This window comes from Pocillopora verrucosa, chromosome 6 (genome assembly GCF_036669915.1).
Source record: "Pocillopora verrucosa isolate sample1 chromosome 6, ASM3666991v2, whole genome shotgun sequence".
Lineage (NCBI taxonomy): Eukaryota > Metazoa > Cnidaria > Anthozoa > Scleractinia > Pocilloporidae > Pocillopora > Pocillopora verrucosa.
Window position 1 is genome coordinate 19,672,742 of NC_089317.1, and position 16,035 is coordinate 19,688,776.

The 16,035-nt window shown below is 38.3% G+C and overlaps 1 long non-coding RNA gene across 1 annotated transcript; it reads left to right on the top strand.

Moving 5' to 3' along the window:
* Positions 1 to 118: 118 nt before the first annotated feature.
* LOC136281739 (uncharacterized) lies at positions 119 to 6,599 on the top strand. Its single transcript, XR_010717942.1, has 3 exons — positions 119 to 778; positions 3,284 to 5,599; positions 6,368 to 6,599. It is a non-coding gene; the product is annotated as an uncharacterized lncRNA (long non-coding RNA).
* The last annotated feature ends 9,436 nt before the right edge of the window (positions 6,600 to 16,035 follow it).

Genomic DNA, 16,035 nt, shown 5'->3' on the forward strand with positions numbered 1-16,035 from the left:
GTAGCACACAGTCTTCGCCCAACACCAAGCGCACGCGCGTAATATAATCAAGAACATTTCTGAAGCTACGATTGCGTTGGTCAGCGCAATCTTCTGACGGGGACTCTTACCAGTTTAGTTCTGCTTCTTTCGAGTTTCAATCGAGCAAATAGCGAGCTTATTTAGTTTATTTACCTGTAACATTGTGACTTCTTGGACCGATAAAATGTGGTTTTGAACGGTCATTTAATTTTTTCCTATCTATAAGGGTAGACATGCAGATCATAAATTCCGTGAAGTTCAAGTCACGAATCGAAGGTACTCTCTGAATGATTTCTCTGATTTATCTTTGAGTCTTCCGTGGTAAATTTCGTGGGTGGACCGTTGTCAAAACAAAGTCAGTAGTAGGAAACGATGTGGTTTGCTCTGTTATTTTGAAGTACAGCTACCCTCAAGTATTCTTTGGTCCATACCGAAGTACGTTTTCCTATTTAAAACTCAGAATTCGACCAAACTTTTAGCCTTTCTTTCTAGATGGAAGCGAAACATAATGATGTTCCCAGATGTTCCTGTGACGACGTGCAAACGCATTTAGCTCAGAAACCGCTGAAGTTCTTTCACCTCGTTTGACGGCTTTTTCATAGGTTCCGTCGTCGTTCTTTGCCTTTGCTCGCTAAAGGCAACTGCGGAGATCATTAGGACACCTTCGCCGACATCGTAATAGCCCTCACAGGTTTTGAGAACGATACACTGGCTGATGGGCGCATTTCCGCTCAGTACAAGGTGTTTGTTTGAAAAGGTTAGTTAAATGATGTTTCTATCGACTTAAAAAATTCCTTCTAAGGAGGGAGAATGTATTTGTCGCATTTTTTGCATAATTATTTATTTTCCACACGTAAGTAATATCGTAGCAGTTTGTGAGGCACAACTTTCAATGCTAACTTATATCTTAAAGGCATACGCTTAATTTAGCCATTGGGGATGATGAAGGCCGAAAAGGGACTGCAGATTTAGAATTAGCGCTATTAGCTCACACCAGTTTGTTGGAGAGATCTTACTTGATGCCTATAATGTACATAACCTTTGGGATACGAGCGAGTGGAAGGAACAATTTAGGGTGCCGCGACTAACCTAATATGAAAGCGTCAGTCCATCTTTGCTTGAGACTCTATAATTGTTTTACAAGAAGAACAGGCACTTATTTTATCATATTTACTATGTTAAGACTAGTTCGAGTGAAGAGATTATGTTTAATTATTCAAGATTGGCAGTGTTCACTGGTCCAGCGAATTCAATGGTAATCGACTTTTTCAAATTTACATATCTTACTAGGTTCGGTTACTTCCTTCGGTACAAACTTATACTAATAACAAAATATTTCACACATCGCTCTCCGACTATTTCAGCCGTTTTATTACTCAGAGGTGACCCCAAAACGATTAAGAAATGAACTGGTGTCGATCGTTACGCATTGATTTCTTTCTGACAAATTTCTACAAAGGAATCGACATTATATACCGCGGTGGACCGTGAAGTCACGAAACAATCAACGAGCAATCCAACCGCTGACCGCTTCAAGCACCAACTATAATTATAGCATAGTGAAAAGAAGCCTCTTTTTTCGCTTTAATTACAAATGATACAAACAAACTAAATTTAAAGATTTTTTCTTTTACGCTACCTTGTAACTTTGTGTTAGCTCTTTAACCCCTATGAGTGATTAGCATGTAATTTCTCCTTACAAGATCACCTCTGAATCATGCAGTAAGGTCATGAGAATAAAGAAAATTATCAGCAGCTTCAGAAGTCGTTGATTGCTACACAAATTCTCCACGTCAGCACCTTGGGGGAATGTATGGAGAACGCTGTGGGTGTAAAGGGTTAAAAACTTGCAAACTCTATGCTTTTTTTTTTTTGGTATGACACGATATTCGTGGGACTAGCCCTTCCCATCTGAAAGCATTCCTGTCCAATGGTGTAGGTTAAAGGAATCTACAGTCGACAATCATTAAAAAAAAAGGACGTTACGAAAGGTTCAAAGAGGTACAAAACTACAGTTTGCTTCTCTTCGCTTCATTAAAATCTAATTCGACTCTCTCACTTGGGTTTTTCAGACCACAATGCGTTGAAAATTTTACTATTCACTGTTAATTGATTGCTTACATTTCTCTATATTTCTGTAGTAAGAGTTTTAATTCAATCACAAAATAACCAATGGGAATCTTCTTGAAGTTTGTCCTGTGGGGTAAATTTTATCGAGAGGTTGTAGTGGAATGAATAGGAGGCCTTGTGGTTATTTGGCCAGTCAGCTCCGCGTAAACCCAACTCGACTCAATATTTCCCTGGTCCTTATAAAAACACATTTTTCAATTCGAAACTCTGAGAATTTTATCAAACGACGTGTCGCGGACAGATGAAGTCAATTCCTGAAATCAAAGATCTCAGTTTTTCTCAGTATTCAGCTTCTCAAGATTTCATCAAACTTCAGTGGTTTGATGTCGCGTGTAATTTCCACGCAACTATCTAGGATAATGACAATAAAAAAAAATATGACGATTGAGATTTCGTATCATTGTCAAGGCACCTGCTGACAAATATGAGAACTTACGCGCATTCACTCTTTTCATTTTACAGTGCACGTAAACTGTTATGAAACTGGTATGGTGACCATGTCATAATTGGTATGATTGGTACCATCACTTGGTGATTTTACAGATCTACTAAATTATACCGAGTTTTGAGTGATGCGCAGAGATTCTTTTAAATCGCAACTTTCCGAGTTAGTCGAATCATTCAGTATAAGAAAATCGAGATTATTTGCCCCTTTCTTTATTCTGTCTCTGTCTCTCTTTTATTGAAGACTAACAATTTATAGCTTTAATAAAGCATTCAGTAGTTAGCTGGAAGCTTGTCATATATATATATATATATATATATATATATATATAAATTCATTTACCGGGGTTTCATCGCATAAATACAGGCATCTAGGATAAGAATGGCATTGCGTGACATTCGTGGAAAAACATCAGGAAGTCTCGAGCAACGATGGAATCTTCCCAAAAGAGTGAGTTATCAAATTGCTATCACTCTCAGGTCTTGTGAGGGTCGTGTGATTTTTTTCAGCCAATCAGCGAACTTGAGAATCGGCCTGTATTGGTTAAGATGTCGAATTCTTTCGCATCACATACCCACTTGTTTGTAGGGAGTTTGCAATTGTGGTTCCACCGAGAAAAGGGTGTAGACATCATAAGGATAAAGATGTCTTGTCCTAAAGATTCAATACCACTTTTTATCCTTGAAGGTGAAGATCCTGTTACGGCAACGGGTAAAACCATAACTTGGTTTGACGAGTCCAGTGAAAGAGAAGACGATCGCGCTGGTGATGAAATACGAAACCATGAGTTTTGATAATTTGGAGTTACTGGTGAATAGTGGACAAGATGGAGTATGTTAAGGGCCTAAATGTAATAACTGTTCTAAATGTAATCGTTTAACTGTGCTAATGCATTGTTGTGATGGCGGACATTCACATTGAGATTTTCAAGTAACAGCTGTAATTGCACCAAGAAATCCTCCGACCATTATTTATCTAACAATTGCTTAAATTTTTCATGACGAGCTATAGTAGCATGAGATATAAAACGTTCAGTTCCTGCCCAGTCTACTAAGCTGTGAGAATCATAAAGCAAATTTTCACAGGGTAATGATAGGGTTTTCTTATTACTTAACGAACTTTTTCCTCCTTTCTCACCACCCATCCTTCACTCAAATTCGAGCTGCTATGGGGCGATTGATAATTAACTTTCTAAATATTCTACCGCCTTATCAAGAGGGCTCTTAGCCCGAAAACCGATGGCAAGGGTAGTCAGATGCTTTTATAAAACGACTATGGTTTGTTAATGGTAGATTATTGACCAGTCCCTCTCTTTAAAGCAAATGCTGTAAGTTTACCGCAGTGGTTTCCGTTTGGTATACAACTTCAATCATGTATAGTTAAACAAAAGTATTATCTGTTTGTTACCTAAGAACCAAAGTCGATTCGGTCTTTTAGGTTTTGGTCTCTGGTTCTGGTTTCATTACTTCATTACTTCATTTTACAAACTTGCTTGACTTAGTTTCCCAAATCGAACCACATGTCAAAGAGAAAACAAAAAAATAATAGCTAAAAAATTCAGTTGAAGATAAAATTGAATCTCATCAGAAGTAGATTGATCTTTTTGACCTGCTGTGGTGCTCCGGCATAATGATCACGACGATCAAATATTACTCTGTAATCCGATTTATTAATTACATTCTGTGTCCTGAGGCAAAAGAGCAATTTGAGGCTCAGAAGTCGAGCTGTCAAGTTAATATAGAGTAGGCCGTAATTAAGCGATTATCCATAGAATTCCCTACAGCAGATATGCCATAACAAGGTTTGCCATTATAACCGTGTATACCTGTTTGGCATGGATGTTTCTTTTTGTACACCCTTTTATTTTTATCCCGTTTATGTGTAAATTTTGGATCAGGGTAATTGTTTGCGTTACCAAATTAGACACCCCTGTCACATCTTGTGACAGGAAACAACTCGTCCCAAATTTTACGGGGTACATGTGGCGGGTAATGATATGCTCCATCCTCCTCGCCTCCACTATTGATAGAAAGGTGGAGAGGTTTATACGTCGCTTGAACCTCGGTTCTCCTTATGATAAAACGCAGTCTTCGCCCGGGCTGTGGTGCGTCAAAAAGCGCCAAACGCACGCGCATTGTATGGTCACAAATATTTGTGGATCCACGATTCTATTGCTCAGCGTCAACTCCTGATGCGCACTCTTACTTCCTGTTTAGCGAGCAACTCTATTTACCTGCTACAGTATGGCGACTTCTTGGATGAAATGTATTTTGAACGTTTCTTTTACTATTTACTATGCCTACTCACAAAAAATAGATTTTGGCTGAATCGATCACGAGAGAGTTGTCAAAATGAGTTGTCGGTTTTAACCTTTGATGAAAACGGCTTAAGTTACATTCCAAAGGCTAGTGATATGCCCATGACCAAAAAAAAAAAAGAATATATACATATTTTTAATCATACTTTGTTTCGTTTAATAAATAGGCGTTGCCTCGTGTTGACAGATTTATTCGATGACAGGAATCGTGATTGACATTAATTCAATAGATTGATTTAAAAGCGTTAGATTATTATGTTTTAAGTCAGTTTTTCAGCAGAATCGAAGTGAGAAAGAAGTTATTTTGTTATCGTTTTTCTGTCTCTAAATCCGCTTACCCGGAGAATATGCTAACCCGTAAAGTGAGACTGTTGTAACGACCCGCCACAGAAGTAAGTTTATATTGAAGTTTTTGAATTTAATTACAAGATAAAGACTTGATTTGCGTTTGTTCTAATTGCGAATTATAAATGTATTTCTTTTAGATCGAATAATTATTAAAGCTTGGCTTAATATTATACGGTTTGTGGTGATCATTTGATCTAACCAGTTCCGAGTAAGGAAACATACTTGACAATATTGTTTATTACACTTTTTTGTTTACAGCAAATTCTGTTGACATCCAACAACACTAGAATCTGGTGAAGTGTTGTGGGATCTTATGAAGAATCAGAATCAGCTGGAAGGTATAAATACTACAAGAAATATTATTGAACATAACCGACTGAATGACCATCAAGGAAATGCTTACATGTGACTGGATTGACCACATAGGTGTCATCTAATTATCAAGAGATGGCACCTGAAGCTGGTTAATGTTTTGAGGTGGTTTAACTGTGACCTTTCTGAATTTTCTGCAATGAAAATATATATTTTTTTTTTGGTTTGAGCTTGCCCTCTGATCAGTAACTGCAAGTTATATTACTGATTAAGAGTGACTTTCAACTTGGTTATGAAACTGAGTTAGATGGTTTTTTTAATGATCTTTAACTAGTATAAGAGGGATGTACATGTATTCCGTAAGTGTCTGTTAGAGAACAGAGTGATATGGTGGAATCTTCAGGCACCAAATTTATTTTGCTGGTGTGTAGAACAACCTAGAACTTACTTGTAAGAGGATTTTGAATACTCTTTTAAAACCTGCCCATCATTGGTCGGTGGGACACTTTCCTCTTGTCTGTTGAATGGTACTCCTTGACAGTGACATCCAGCAGCAGCTGCTAAAGGTCCCCATCCAATGTAATGAGAACATGCAACCTATTTTGTCACTTTGGTGTGTTGTTGACCCTTTCCTTTGCTTTATTGATGATTTTGAAGCATTACACTGTTCTTTGCCTTGAAAATGATATGCACTGAGCCAGGTCAGTGAAGGCCTACATAATTTTCTTTAAAGGATTTTTACATTCTTTATCAATTTTATCTTTTTTTTATGATTTTTTTCTTTGCATTAACAGGTGATTCCCTCTTTGTTAGCCCAGCCTCTGGAACCAGGGATATCACTTCACCAAAGGACTTTCACAATTGCTCCTCACATACTTTATCAAATTCTTCGTAGATCACTGTCCTAAAGTTTTTCACCTCCTTTTGCGTTTGTTTGGAATTCTTTTTTGCCAGCCAGTTCTTTTGTTTGAGTTTTAACATCTGTAAATGGCTCCCTTTTGTTCACCACACAGCATGTATTTTTTCTTGTAGAAGATACTCTCTACGTACTGCAGTCGTTTAAATAAAGTATTAACACTGTGCAGGGTGTTAATGTAAAATGCCATTAAGTTTACAAAAGTCTCTTCGCAGGGTTGATTTACCCAGGGCAATTTTCTGCCAGCTCTCAAAGGTAAATGTTTTTAGCTACTTCCTCTATTTTTCAGTAGTGACCACTGTGAAATTTAGCGATCAATGGCCTTATAATTCTTTAGAAACACTTTCTCTAATATGTTGATGAAGATATTCTTTGAAGTTTTCCTTGTACAACTGATACCTCTCCTCCAGATGCCTGCTTATGCCTTTTCTGACTGATTATCATATCTCGTTATTTTTTCTTATCTTTTGGCAAGGGAAATTGCCCCCTATAACTTAACATTAGCAAATCAGTAAATGGTTTGAACCCGGGGGTAACGTTTGACATGCTGATTTGCTAATAATAGTGTAGTTTGATCTTCCGGGTGAGTGTAGTCCTGAGAAGGACTGTTGTCGGTAGTCGTGACTGACGTTTCGACAACCTGAGCTGAAGTCATCATCAGAGTCAAGTGAAAGGTTGTTGTCAGTCGAATGTACTTTTTTTTTTTTTTTTTACTGCTAGCCCAAATAAAAACTCTATTCATTACTTACAAAACAATTTTTGCAAGTCCAAAGTGTAGGAATGTAATTTTAAAAACTGTTAGAGCACCAAAACCAGCAGTCATTTTTCCCTTCCCCGTTCTTTTACGGCTTTACATTGTTACTCGTTGGTAAACTGACTTGGCAGCCAAGGCAAGAGAAACATTTGGGATTTTTTTATGTAAAAGCTGTCGTATGTTTGACTACATAGGAAACCATAAGCCATACAATGCGTTCCACGAGTGAAAACAAACGCAAATTATTAACCATCATTGAAGTATTTCAGTCTTCCTACAATTACAGGAGTCGCAAACATACTGTACTAGAGCGCTAAATAATAAACTAAGTCAGTTATTTTAGCTGTATCACTTTTCACTGCAGTGGTTGTCCTGTGACCGATACTAGCGACTAAATACAGGAATGGCTCCGACCTGTGATTGGATGATAAAAATAGTAAAAGTTAATAACTTGTAACAAACAAGCTAAACTCTGCCTTCTCTTCATTATGTATATAGCCATTTCTTGTTTGACTCATCGGCGTTTTCACATTGATATTTCATTGTTCTGCTTCGAGACACGCGGTTAACCATACTCACGTGCAAGGAGTTAAGATATAAGTTATTAACTTTTACTATTTTTATCATCCAATCACAGGTCGGAGCCATTCCTGTATTTAGTCGCTTGTTTCACAAGCAGTTTGCATCCCATATAGTTATGTTCTTCAGTCTCACGGTAGTAGCGTTGTTCAATAGATTGCATAGAGTATATGCAATTTGGTTTCAGATTTCAGATTTTGCTTTTTACAACAAGTGAACGTTTTTCAACTAAGACATTGGCATACTTAGCATACAAGGCATTCAAGGCTTTCATGGCTTTCAAGCGTTCGCGACTCAATCCGTTCCAAAATTACCGCTCAATAACATCTTTCAGTGTGGATTAGCCGCGATTAATACGACTTGTATATGCGTCTGTAAGTATTTTGCGCGTTTGCGCTATAGTGTTCCAGGAGATCGCAATCCAAATACGTTGAAATACAAAACAACTGACCAAAGAGTTTTATAAGCAAAATCTCGTGTTCGTCATGTGACCCGGCTCTGTCTGTGTATGACAACGTCAATCATCATCAAGATAACACGCGTGATCAGCATGTGAACACCTCATTGGATCACAGTTAGTTGTCATGGTGTTGAGGGATAACACGCGTGATCAGTATGTGAACACCTCATTGGATCACAGTTAGTTGTCATGGTGTTGAGAGCCCAATGACCTCTGGGTACTATTGCGCAATTTTTCCATTTTGTGGCGGAGGAAAAAAAAACTAGACCCTGTGAGCAGGGTAACTGGGATACCTGGATGGTACTGGATCCGTGGAATCAAGTGTAGTGATACTACGCATGTCGGACTAGTATACTGAAATAGTGAGCTTAAGTCTGGCCAAGGGCATACACCTGTCTCAAAACATAGGCATGCTATGCATGCAAGAGTTATTTTTTGTAGCGTGGGTGGATTACTTGAAAAATTGTAAGTGGTCTACATTCTTACAAAAGGAAAGAAGATTATTAACGCGGGAAAGAATGAAAATGTCGAATTAACTCACACACAGGTATTTTGTGGTAGGTTATGTGTGTTGTGCGAATAAATGTAACCAAAAATAAACTGTATTGGTGCCACGGATACCTGTTAGTACAAAATTTAGAAAGCAGACTGCAGACCGGATACAAAATATAGACTGCAGACTGCAGAGTAGGTACAAAATGCAGACTAAGAATCTGAAGAGTTTTTACATCTGGTATATAATAACATGTCATCTTACAGCTTACCGAGCGTCACGCAATCGCTTTTCCGCGATCAGCCTTCACGATTATTTGCACTATTGTGCAAAAAATTCCTGGCCCATTTCTTGATGAAAATCGATCGTAATATAATTTCAAGCCTTCAACATAGTTGGTTGGTGTGATGTCTGTACAGATTTTACCAATGTAATAAAAGTAGATGACGTGAATAATAGTGATGGTAAAGCAAGCTTAAAACGGCAACAATCGCCAGAAACTACAACGAATACACAGTGTATGAGTAAGTTTTATTGATTTTACGAGAAAAATCTTCATATTTCGAAATATTTATCGTTGTAAATCGACCATATTTCGTTCCCTATTCCTTATAACGTGTTCAAATTTTCAACGGTTCCTAGCATAACTTACTCTGAGTCACACAACGCGTGACGCGTTCGTGAATTAATCGTTGGCTCTTTCTCGAGACGTGACCTTGGGTCGCCTGTGACAAGACAATTAATTGCGTAAACAATACTTAACATAATAACATTATACACAAAAAACACGGGATTTTGGATCATGTATTTATTAAAAAAGAATATCCATACAACTACAATGAAAAAAGACAAGATTCACCTTTCTGATCGTGAAATTAATACCATTCGCACTGTTATCGTAGCTACGTTCCCTGGCATCAAGTGAATCCAACATGGCGTCTTTCTTCACAAGCAGTTTGCATCCATTTGAATTTTGTTCTTCAGTCTCACGGTAGTAGTGTTGTTCAATAGATTGCATAGAGTATATGCAGTTTGGGTTCAGATTTCAGATTTTGCTTTTTACAACGAGTTAACGTTTCCAACTAAGACATTGGCATACTTAGCATACAAGACATACAAGGCATTCAATGCTTTCATGGCTTTCAAGCGTTCGCGATTCAGTCCGTTCCAAAAGTACCGCTCAATAACACCTTTTTGTGTGGATTGGCCGCGAACAATACGACTTGTGTATGCGTCTATAATTATTTTGAGCGTTTGCGCCATAATGCTCCAGATGATCGTAATCCAAACACACTGAAATACAAAACGACTGACAAAAGAGTTTTATGGGCAAAAATATCGTGTTCGTCATGTGACCCGGCCCTGTCCGTGCATGACAACGTCAATCATCATCAAGATAGCACGCGTGATCAGCATGTGAACACCTCATTGGATCACAGTTAGTTGTCATGGTGTTGAGGGCCCAATGACCTCTGGGTACTATTGCGCAATTTTTCCATTTTGTGGCGGAGGAAAAAAAAAAAAAAAAGACGACAAAAAAACAAAGGCATTTTATGACTGGGCTACCACAGGTATCCCAGTAAAAATCAGACCCTGTGAGCAGGGTAACTGGGATACCTGGATGGTACTGGATCCGTGGAATCAAGAGTAGTGATACTACGCGTGTCGGACTAGTATACTGAAATAGTGAGCTCAAGTCTGGCTAAGGGCATACACCTGTCTCAAAACTTAGGCATGCTATGCATGCAAGAGTTATTTTTTGTAGGGTGGGTGGATTACTTGAAACATTGTAAGTGGTCTACATTCTTACAAAAGGAAAGAAGATTATTAACACGGGAAAGAATGAAAATGTCGAATTACCTCACACACAGGTATTTTGTGGTAGATTATGTGTGTTGTGCGAATAAATGTCACCAAAAATAAACTGTATTGGTGTTGTGCGAATAAATGTAACCAAAAATAAACTGTATTGGTGCCACGGATACCTGTTAGTACAAAATGTAGACAGCAGACTGCAGACCGGATACAAAATATAGACTGCAGAGTGGATACAAAATGCAGACTGAGAATCTGAAGAGTTTTTACGTCTGGTATATAATAACATGTCATCTTACAGCTTACCGAGCGTCACGCAATCGCTTTTCCGCGATCAGCCTTCACGATTATTTGCACTATTGTGGAAAATTCCTGGCCCATTTCTTGATGAAAATCGATCGTAATATAATTTCAAGCCTTCAACATAGTTGGTTGGTGTGATGTCTGTACAGATTTTACCAATGTAATAAAAGTAGATGACGTGAATAATAGTGATGGTAAAGCAATCTTAAAACGGCAACAATCGCCAGAAACTACAACGGATACACAGGGTATGACGCGTGACGCGTTCGTGAATTAATCGTTGGCTCTTTCTCGAGACGTGACCTTGGGTCGCCTGTGACAAGACAATTGCGTAAACAATACTTAAGATAACAACATTATACACAAAAAACACGGGATTTTGGATCATGTATTTATTAAAAAAGAATATCCATACAACTACAATGAAAACAAACATAAGATTCACCTTTCTGATCGTGAAGTTAATACCATTCGCACTGTTATTGGAGCTACGTTCCCTGGCATCAAGTGAATCCAACATGGCGTCTTTCTTCACAAACAGTTTGCATCCATTTGAATTTTGTTCTTCAGTCTTACGGTAGTAGTGTTGTTCAATAGATTGCATAGAGTATATGCAGTTTGGTTTCAGATTTCAGATTTTGCTTTTTACAACGAGTTAACGTTTTCAACTAAGACATTGGCATACTTAGCATACAAGACATACAAGGCATTCAATGCTTTCATGGCTTTCAAGCGTTCGCGATTCTGTCCGACCCAAAATTACCGCTCAATAACACCTTTTTGTGTGGATTGGCCGCGAACAATACGACTTGTGTATGCGTCTATAAGTATTTTGAGCGTTTGCCCCATAATGCTCCAGATGATCGTAATCCAATTACGTTGAAATACAAAACGACTGACAAAAGGGTTTTATGGGCAAAAATCTCGTGTTCGTCATGTGACCCGGCCCTGTCCGTGCATGACAACGTCAATCATCATCAAGATAGCACGCGTGATCAGCATGTGAACACCTCATTGGATCACAGTTAGTTGTCATGGTGTTGAGAGCCCAATGACCTCTGGGTACTATTGCGCAATTTTTCCATTTTGTGGCGGAGGAAAAAAAAAAAAAAGAAAACTAGACCCTGTGAGCAGGGTAACTGGGATACCTGGATGGTACTGGATCCGTGGAATCAAGAGTAGTGATACTACGCGTGTCGGACTAGTATACTGAAATAGTGAGCTCAAGTCTGGCTAAGGGCATACACCTGTCTCAAAACATAGGCATGCTATGCATGCAAGAGTTATTTTTTGTAGGGTGGGTGGATTACTTGAAACATTGTAAGTGGTCTACATTCTTACAAAAGGAAAGAAGATTATTAACACGGGAAAGAATGAAAATGTCGAATTACCTCACACACAGGTATTTTGTGGTAGATTATGTGTGTTGTGCGAATAAATGTCACCAAAAATAAACTGTATTGGTGCCACGGATACCTGTTAGTACAAAATGTAGACAGCAGACTGCAGACCAGATACAAAATATAGACTGTAGAGTGGATACAAAATGCAGACTGAGAATCTGAAGAGTTTTTACAACTGGTATATAATAACATGTCATCTTACAACTTACCGAGCGTCACGCAATCGCTTTTCCGCGATCAGCCTTCACGATTATTTGCACTATTGTGGAAAATTCCTGGCCCATTTCTTGATGAAAATCGATTGTAATATAATTTCAAGCCTTCAACATAGTTGGTTGGTGTGATGTCTGTACAGATTTTACCAATGTAATAAAAGTAGATGACGTGAATAATAGTGATGGTAAAGCAAGCTTAAAACGGCAACAATCGCCAGAAACTACAACGGATACACAGGGTATGAGTAAGTTTTATTGATTTTACGAGAAAAATCTTCATATTTCGAAATATTTATCGTTGTAAATCGACCATATTTCGTTCCTTATACTATTCCTTTTAACGTGTTCAAATTTTCAACGGTTCCTAGCATAACTATTCCTGAGTCACACAACGCGTGACGCGTTCGTGAATTAATCGTTGGCTCTTTCTCGAGACGTGACCTTGGGTCGCCTGTGACAAGACAACTGCGTAAACAATACTTAACATAATAACATTATACACAAAAAACACGGGATTTTGGATCATGTATTTATTAAAAAAGAATATCCATACAACTACAATGAAAACAAACATAAGATTCACCTTTCTGATCGTGAAATTAATACCATTCGCACTGTTACCGTAGCTACGTTCCCTAGCATCAATTGAATCCAACATGGCGTCTTTCTTCACAAGCAGTTTGCATCCATTTGAATTTTGTTCTTCAGTCTCACGGTCGTAGTCTTGTTCAATAGATTGCATAGAGTATATGCAGTTTGATTTCAGATTTCAGATTTTGCTTTTTACGACGAGTTAACGTTTTCAACTAAGACATTGGCATACTTAGCATACAAGACATACAAGGCATTCAATGCTTTCATGGCTTTCAAGCGTTCGCGATTCAGTCCGTTCCAAAATTACCGCTCAATAACATCTTTTTGTGTGGATTGGCCGCGAACAATACGACTTGTGTATGCGTCTATAAGTATTTTGAGCGTTTGCGCCATATTGTTCTAGATGATCGTAATCCAAACACGCTGAAATACAAAACGACTGACAAAAGAGTTTTATGGGCAAAAATCTCGTGCTCGTCATGTGACCCGGCCCTGTCCGTGCATGACAACGTCAATCATCATCAAGATAACATGCGTGATCAGCATGTGAACACCTCATTGGATCACGGTTAGTTGTCATGGTGTTGAGGGCCTAATGACCTCTGGGTACTATTGCGCAATTTTTCCATTTCGTAGCGGAGGAAAAAAAAAAAAAAAGACAAAAAAACAAAGGCATTTTATGACTGGGCTACCACAGGTATCCCAGTAAAAAGACGACAAAAAAACAAAGGCATTTTATGACTGGGCTACCCCAGGTATCCCAGTAAAAAAAAGACGACAAAAAAACAAAGGCATTTTATGACTGGGCTACCACAGATATCCCAGTAAAAAAAAAAAGACGTCAAAAAAACAAAGGCATTTTATGACTGGGCTACCACAGGTATCCCAGTAAATAGTTCGGCATGTCGAATTTAACAATTTTGCCTCAAGTGTTTTTAGTATCTAATACAGAATCTGAAAGTAAACTGTTCGGTGAAATTCGGCCCAATCGTGGCTCACAAAAATACGCAAGTTATATCACATGACAAGAAGAAAACAAACTGTTCAAGGCGAGTGTTTTATTAATGAACGACAGCCGAATTCACCAGGACATGAAGATCGCTCGGAATGACAGCGCCGTAACACTCGGCTGCAGTGACTAATGTGGCTTTCCACTCAACGCATCGGAAAGGTTATCAGAACAAGCTCTTATTTTTCCACTCGAAGGGTAGTCGATTTAGTTCCTGAGGCTAGCTCCACTGCGATGACCGAAGATCGCCATGATGAGCTAGCCGCGATAGACCTCAGCATGATCGTAGTCGCTCTGACACCGTCATGATAGTATGAATTTTAACAATTATGCCAGGTTATACTTTTCATCATTCCTGTTTTTTTCTGTTTTGTTTTTGAACACGAAACTTTATATACTATACAAGTGCTAGCTGTGTTTGATTTTTATTCCCGTACGTAAACTTGCAATCTAACTGAGCGTGAAAACCTTTAAAACTCGGACTGTCCATTTTGTTTTATCTTTGAGGATTTTTGTCTCTGCTCACGTTACAGTAACGTAAATTACTGCGCCTGGCATTTTTGCAAGCCTTTGCTCGCTTATTCCGAAATGTCACTTTCAATTTACGAAAGAAAAGCTAAAAAGAAGTCTCGGAAAAGGTCGGACATTGTACAATTTGGCAGATGGCGTGACAGCTTTAGCTGAGTTCTATGCTCTATATTCTCATAGAGCATGCTCTTTTAACCAATGACAGCACTGATATATCCGAACTTTATTATAAATTTAATTATGCATTCATCCCAAGTTTCCTGTGTGCAGCTTAGCATACAGCTGATCTCAAAGCATCAGTTTGATCCTTCATAACAAAACTTACTTTTGTGGGAATCACTCCTTATAAAGTTTAACCTAACAAAGAACTTTGATATCTGAGATAATTACAATCTAAAAGTGTGCTTACGGCTCACAAAACAACATTAGATAACAAAATTAGCAATGGGAGAGGTGCTATGAGAAGATTTGGAAGTCCTGTTGATTTCAAAGCATTTTGAACTGTTCTGAGTGAATCATGTTGAACACATGTAAAGTCTCTAAGGACTGCCACTTCTGTCTCACTTCTCTTTTACCCCAGTAGGTTGTTGCCTTTGAAACGAACAATTATTTGTCATCAGTACACAAGAGTATCCATCTCCAGTTGAGGAAACTACGTTTATCAGTAAATTGGAAGATGCCGTACTAACAGCAATTTTCGAAACGCAACAATGAATTGCAACAATTGAGACAAAAACAAAACACGAAAAAATATATAGCATTGTCAAAGGCCAAAACAAATACAGTTTCTTATTATTTTCCTGTTTGAAAATGACAGATCATGTAGTAAGCTGTTCACTGGGTGCTTTACATTTACTGCTAATTACCTTTTATGACGAATATAGTTTGTAAATAAATTTTAAATCTAAATGCTACATGTGAAACTCTCTCAAGCAGGGTTTTTATTACGAGCCGCTCCCCAGGTACCGGTGTCACAGTGGATTTGGACCCCCCGCGGATTTAGACCCCCGGTCGGTCCGTTAGCGGATTTAGACCCCCCCTGGTCCAAATCCGCTAGCGGATATGGACCCCCCTTCGCAGATTTGGACCCCCCTACCAAACTTTCCTTTTAAGCATCCTTTGTATCATATTTGGTAACTAATTCTATTTGCAAGCTTTTTTGTCGATGTTCTTTTCAATCACAACACAACATTTCCTCAATAAAGGTAAAAAAAAACAACAACAACAACAACAGCCATTTCGTTCCAATTCTACCGCATTCATTATAGCGAGTCGAACAGTATACGCAAGAATTAGATGTGAACAAATTGCTGCATTCGAACTATTGAAATTGTAACAATAAATCTTTGCTTCTTCTAATGCGAATCAACATTGCTACGAAACGTCATAACAA